Here is a 6,509-nt window from a genome sequence, read left to right on the forward strand (position 1 = left end):
ATTTATCTCGAAATTCGGAGATAGATAGGGATAAATAGGAAACAAAGTTTCTTATACAGTAAATTTTCAGGAAAAGGTGACTTATGTAAAATGCACCTCATTTCACGACAAAGTCTCAAAACGTTTTACTTGTCTAATCTTAAAACTGAATAAAAAATATTTTTACAAAATAATGATGGTTAGGCAATTGCATTTTCCCACAGTCAATACTATAATTAATTATTTAAGTAACTGTATGTAACATTAAATTGTTTTATGTATTTTTTGTTTGGAGAAATTAATAAGGTATAAATGGGGGCGAAGAGAGCTTCCCGGAGTAACGCCTGATATACGCCCGGCAGACCCAGGTCAGTCAGCGACTGACAACTAATTTCACTGCTTGTTATTGTTACCTACCGACAAGATATAAGAAGAAAAGAAGAAATTAATGTGCAATCAAGTTCTTTCAACCTGCCAGACTCTAAAGGGCAAAGGAAAGGTTTTTAACGATTTATTCCAAACATTTCTACCACAGAGTGTGTAAACAAATTCGGAATTCGAACGCCAACGGCGAATGAACATCAGCCGATTTGAACCGAAACTGAAATGCAAACTAAACCCGTGTTAGAGCCGAGAGAATTGTACGACGCTTGTTGACACAATCTTTGCATTTCGACATTCAGTGGTTCGCTGCGGTCCGTCCATTTTAGTGGGTTGAAAATAAAGTCTTTGTTTCCAAGGTTTTGAGTCTATAAAGTGTTCTAGCGTTTTGTGAGGACAGTTGTTTGTAAGTGGGTCGGATCGCTTGTATTTCCGCCAGATTATTCGCCGGTTTTTCTGTTATAGTTTATTAGGCCATTTATAAATTAAATAATCTTATCATATTGTAAGTACATCTTTATAACCATAGTAAGTAAGGATAATAGGATATCCGAGAGATTGTATCTACTATACCTATAATTTACGTTCGGAGCACCCTGGAAAGTCAATGGCTGACAACTTATCTGACTGGATCTAATCTTTCACCACTGAGAAAAACCCAATACAAGCTATAGTGTGTCTACAAAGACATGTCTGACTACAAAAAAAATATCAACCACGTTTAAGGACGGTTTTTAGACCGTTTGACACATTTACAGTAAGCGTCCATCTATCGGTATCGTGCGAATCATTCCAAACGGATTTTCATAAATGTATGGAGAATGGACACACCTTGTGTGTATTTCTATACAATGAATACGATGCGATACGTCCGTTGCGTACGATACAGAAACGTGGACACCTTTATAATCCGTTTGACATCATCTTCGCAGCAGTTTTGAAAAGGCCTTGTCACAAACCGCATTTAAATATTTTTGAAGTTTGACGAATGATTTCCCGGAATGTTGTCGCCGTGCCAATAAACTGGCAACACTCGAGTTGGAGCGCCATCGCCACACTCCACACTGAAGTGTTGCCTGTTCTGCCTTGAATGTGCACTGCCCCGATTCTGTGTTTTACTTGGAATTTAAAGATTTCTGATAGCTCAGGGTGCGCTAGATGCATACATTTATAATAATAATATGTGGGGATATCTCACACACGGCAGTTTGAACCCAAACTAGGCAGAGCCTGCTTTAATATATAACATGTAACGATGGAAGAGAAAAAGCAAAATGCTGAAATCCGGAGTACACTGGTAGAAATTTTAACTTATCGAACTTTGTTAATTTGTAAATCGAAACTTACCCCCAAATTCATAGAACGTATTTTAAGTTTAGAGAAGGTTTCCAAATGGCCCTGAAAATATTGACTGACAAATAGAGTCGAAACTTCGTCTCACAAGTCACAACGTCATTTGTTATATGTTTTTTAAAGTGACCAAAATTCATAGTTTTTATATTCATTACTGAATGGTTTTCCAATTGCAATCGGCACCAGAGTAGTCCAGCCAGAACTATGAGAGCCTGCGTCAAGAGCACGGTGGAGAGTTTGAGAGGCGCTGGTTGCCGCGAGTTTTTAGTGCAAAAAGTTTCGTGATTGATTTTTGAAGAGAAAGTTTTATGCTGTTATTTTTTTGTGCATAAATTTTGAGTGTTCTGTTTTTGAATTTTTATTGCACGCGGACGTTGGTCGAGTAGCGTTGTTTTGTTAGTGAAGGTATTTTTTGTATTGAACGGGTTTTCTCTGATTGCCGGTGTTTTAGTCATCCTAGTTAATTTTCTTTTATTTAGGTATACATATTAATTTGATGAAAGGGGATTTAATTAATTACCTATGATAATCGTGAACTTGATTAAACTTTTTAATGGTTAACTCAATATGGTATTAAATGACCCCATTAAAGTAAATTAAACAAATAACAACGTTACGTCATTATTCTATTAGGTCTTTGCTCTCTCGTTTGAGACACCAAGTTTTTCGAAGTGGCCATTATTTGTTGTAGCAACAAACGATACAGTTAGCGACTCAACTAGTACTCAAACTTTTACCTAGTGACCTAAAAACAAGTGCTGTTATTGTTTACAAAGTAAACTCACAAGCAATGAAAAAGTTGCACTCACGCCTTGTACTAATGTACTCCCTTGCAGGGTAGGCAGAGGTGCATTGCTGCACCCACTTTTCGCCAGAGTGTTATGTTAGTCCCAATGTAGACGACCGAATGACGTAGTGGTTAGTGACCCTGACTACTGAGCCGATGGTCCCGGGTTCGATTCCCGGCTGAGGCAGATATTTGTTTAAACACAGATATTTGTTCTCAGGTCTTGGATGTGCCCGTAAAATGGCAATAGGCCCGCCCCCTATTACAAAATACTGACACCAAATATCAATTTTTTTGTGAAATTTTTCATTTAAAATTTGATCAAAATTGATTATTTTTAGTTGGTAATATTCTGATGCGCTGTTAAATGTTCTTAAATATTCTAGATGCTGTCATTAGGCTAACCTAGCCTTTTTCGTTTAGGTTAGGTTTAGTTATTTAGTTCTAATATCACTGGAAATTTTTAATTAGTATGTATTCAATGTCCTCGGCGATTGTACTCATACAGTAGACGAGCGCCATACTGATCTAGCCATCGGCCGATAGTTGGCCTATTATTTAGTTTGAAGATAATCTTGAATCTCATCCAACTTTTTTTTCGGCCGATACATAATCGTTGAATGTACGCACTACCATACATCTCCATACTGATTAAGAGCCCGACCAAACTATCGGCCGACTAAAAGTCTGCAGTCTGCGGGGTCTCTTATCCTACTAGCCCTGACACATGGCGTGCTATGAGTAGGACTTTGAAAAAAATATAATTATTTAGTTTAAAAATACCTAGGTATATTAAAAGTTTTATGGAGTATCCCTGTTCCTCTCGAGGTCACTTACTGGTTCTAATTTTAACTTTAAAATTAACTTATTTTCTTGTCAAATTTATGTCAAAGACTATTTAAAATGAGCACAGGCTAGAAACAGACGCTTTTAACTAATTTTGACAATCAAGTTTACAGTCTTCACTGGGTGCAAATGGGCCAAATAGGTGAAACGAATGCAGTACTCTGACTTCGACTGCTCTGGGAAACGGTATTTTAATAGGGACTAGATGGCGTGTCGGTGCAACAAAAAACAACAACACATAACACTCACATCTACCGGTGAGGTCTTATTTTGAATTAGTTCGGTTAGAGGATTTGTGACTTCGGAAGTTCGTACCCTTGAAAACGTCACGTATGTGAGGTCTAAATGAAAAATTACAGATTCTGTTTTTTTTGCGACGTCTTATACAGGGTGTTGCAAAAAGGGTATACTAAGCCGAAACCTACATGTGCAGCATGGTATATCAAAGCCTGAAACTGAAATCAGAAATTGAAAATTCGCGAAAAAAAAACATTTTCCATAGAAACTTTGTTGGTCACGTGACTTTTTACTATGGAAAATTATTTTTTTTTCGCGAATTTCCAAATTCTGATTTTAATTTCGGGCTTAGATATACCATGCTGCACATGTAGGTTTCGGCTTAGTATACCAATTTTGCAACAAGGATTTCTCTGAAGGATTATGTACTAGTAGTTGTACTACTGACTTGCTCTCTTCACAAAGCCTTTTGATGTCGGGTACAAATTACATTTTAGTGTTCATTTAGCTCGCAGTCTCGTGCTTTAGAGATTTGTCTTGACACGTCGGGAGCTTGCATTAATAATTTTATTATTTATTAAATTATTTTAATGCAATAAACTCGGGTTTTAGAGAGAAAGGGCCGATAGCTCTTACACTTTTCTCAATACTATACACGTATAAAGTCATGATCCTTTTGATTGATTAATTAAGTATTGGGTAAGTATATGTTTGTATTAAGTATATAAATAAATTGTTTTAACAGTTTTCTACCATTTCTGTTGTTTTGTTCTGAAGTTAACAGAAGAAATCTGAAACAAAGAAAGAATAATGAGTTAGTTATGTAAGTATCATCCTGTTTATAATACACTCACGGGGCAATAAAAAAGGTTCCACTGAGAAAAGCACTAAATTACTCCTAAATGGAAAAAGCTAGCTTAATGACGCCTTCGGCAACATTGATTTACGTTTAACAGAGAATCAGGATATAACCAACTAAAATCAGTAATATTTTGTTCAGATTTTAAATTAAATATTTGAAAAAATTGGGATTTTTTGGTGTCGGAATTTTGTGAGTGGAACCTTTTCATTGCCCGTGAGTGTAATTTATGACATTCCTATTATCACCCTCACCCTAAAACAAAACCTGAATAACAAAAAGACCTTTTCCAGATTTAGAAAATAATTCATACAGCTGACACTGCGTGACTCCATTGCAAAACAGCTTTTACGAGTTGCATCAAGTAATACCATTTTTATATGGCAGCCGTAAAGGGCCTAAGCAATATATTAGATTTAACAGGGCCAAGGGTTAACAGGCCCTTGAGGAGTCCTAAGGGTATGTGTCCACTACCGTTATGCCGTTTTGCAGAAAGGAACTTAAAGCTAGTGTCCACATTTAAATATCTGTACCCGTATCACGAAAATTCGAGCTAACGAATAGAATCGAATGCGAGTGCGACAATAGTCAACTTGACAGCACTTTCGAACACTTTTTACCTTTCGAATGAGTTTCGAAAAGAATGACCACAGAGTACATAATATTATTCTGACAATGACCTATGGAATGATAGCTGTCAAACTTTCGCAAATCTATACACCGCCATTTTGTTGTTAACAGGTTGACAGCACTTTCGAATAGACTATCGAATAGAATGTGCTGCGTTTTTTCCGGATCGCTCTACTGTCTCTTTCTGTCCGTAAACCGTCAAAGCAAAGCAGCAATATACTTAAGGACGACGGCGACGTAAGCTTAAAGTTCCTATCTGTAAGGGTGTTCCGATTTAGAAATAGGTATATGATCAAAATATAAAGATAAAAAAGTATATTTTACATTGTCCAAAAACAAAGAAATACGGGTAGTTAAGTATGTAACAAATCAAAAAATACCTAAAAATAAAAAGACACATTAAAAAAAAAAAAAAAACACGCACTCAGGCCTTGTACTAATGAACTCCCTTGCGGGGTAGGCAGAGGTGCATAGCTGCACCCACTTTTCAAAGACACATTAAAATCAAGATAAACTGGAAATAGTAAGCCATAATTAATTAATTTAACAAAGATTTTCCAAAATAAACTTGCAAATTCACACACCGAACTGTAGCAGTGGAAAAGCGCCTAAGGGTGACAGCACACGGCGCGCCGGAATGACAATCGCCCGTCGTAAATCCGTGAGTGATATAAAGAACGTACGTGTGGGGCAAGCCTAACCGGCGTATCACTCACTGACATGAGATTTTTTTATGTAGCATGTCGTGAGTTGACTTATTTGTCATGTCAGCAGTATCTTAAATAATTTGATGTTTTCTTGAGAAATAAACATTTAATAAAATTAAGTTAAATATCTCATAAGTCAAAGTTAAGTATAAGTATATTATTTAGAAAATTACATTGGCCACAGAATTGTTTTTTAGTTAAAGAAGCCACAAACCGCAAGTAAAACACACAATAAACTAAGTAATTCACGTTTAAAATACAATGTTTTGGAACTCTTAAAAACAAATCCAACTTTTGAGGGAAACTCAAAGAGTTTCTAAAGAAAAATTAATGGGTTTGCCAACTTTAGCACCATTATACAGGGTGTTTTTAAAAGTTGCGGGTCCTGCGGTGGTCGTTCGCTGGCTTTTTACAGCCGCTAACACTTTTAAAACATTAAAATTGTCTTTGTACTCATCGCTGAAAAATTTCAAACTTCTCCGAATGGCTTGCGTAAAAGTAAAAAGATGAAAGGGACGAAATGAAAGCCGGTTTAGTAGGACCGACTCTCTAAACGGTAGGAAGACATGATTTTTGGGTAAAATATAATTATTTTTTTGTTTGGTTTATTTTAAAGACGATTTAAAAAAAGGACGAATTTGGAGATTCTTTCGTCATTTCTTCTTTTTAATAGTGCCAGGTGCTAGGGGCTTCGCTGACATGGTATAGGCTCTCGACAAGTAAACTTGAT

The sequence above is a fragment of the Plutella xylostella genome, chromosome 20, assembly GCF_932276165.1.
Source record: "Plutella xylostella chromosome 20, ilPluXylo3.1, whole genome shotgun sequence".
NCBI lineage: Eukaryota > Metazoa > Arthropoda > Insecta > Lepidoptera > Plutellidae > Plutella > Plutella xylostella.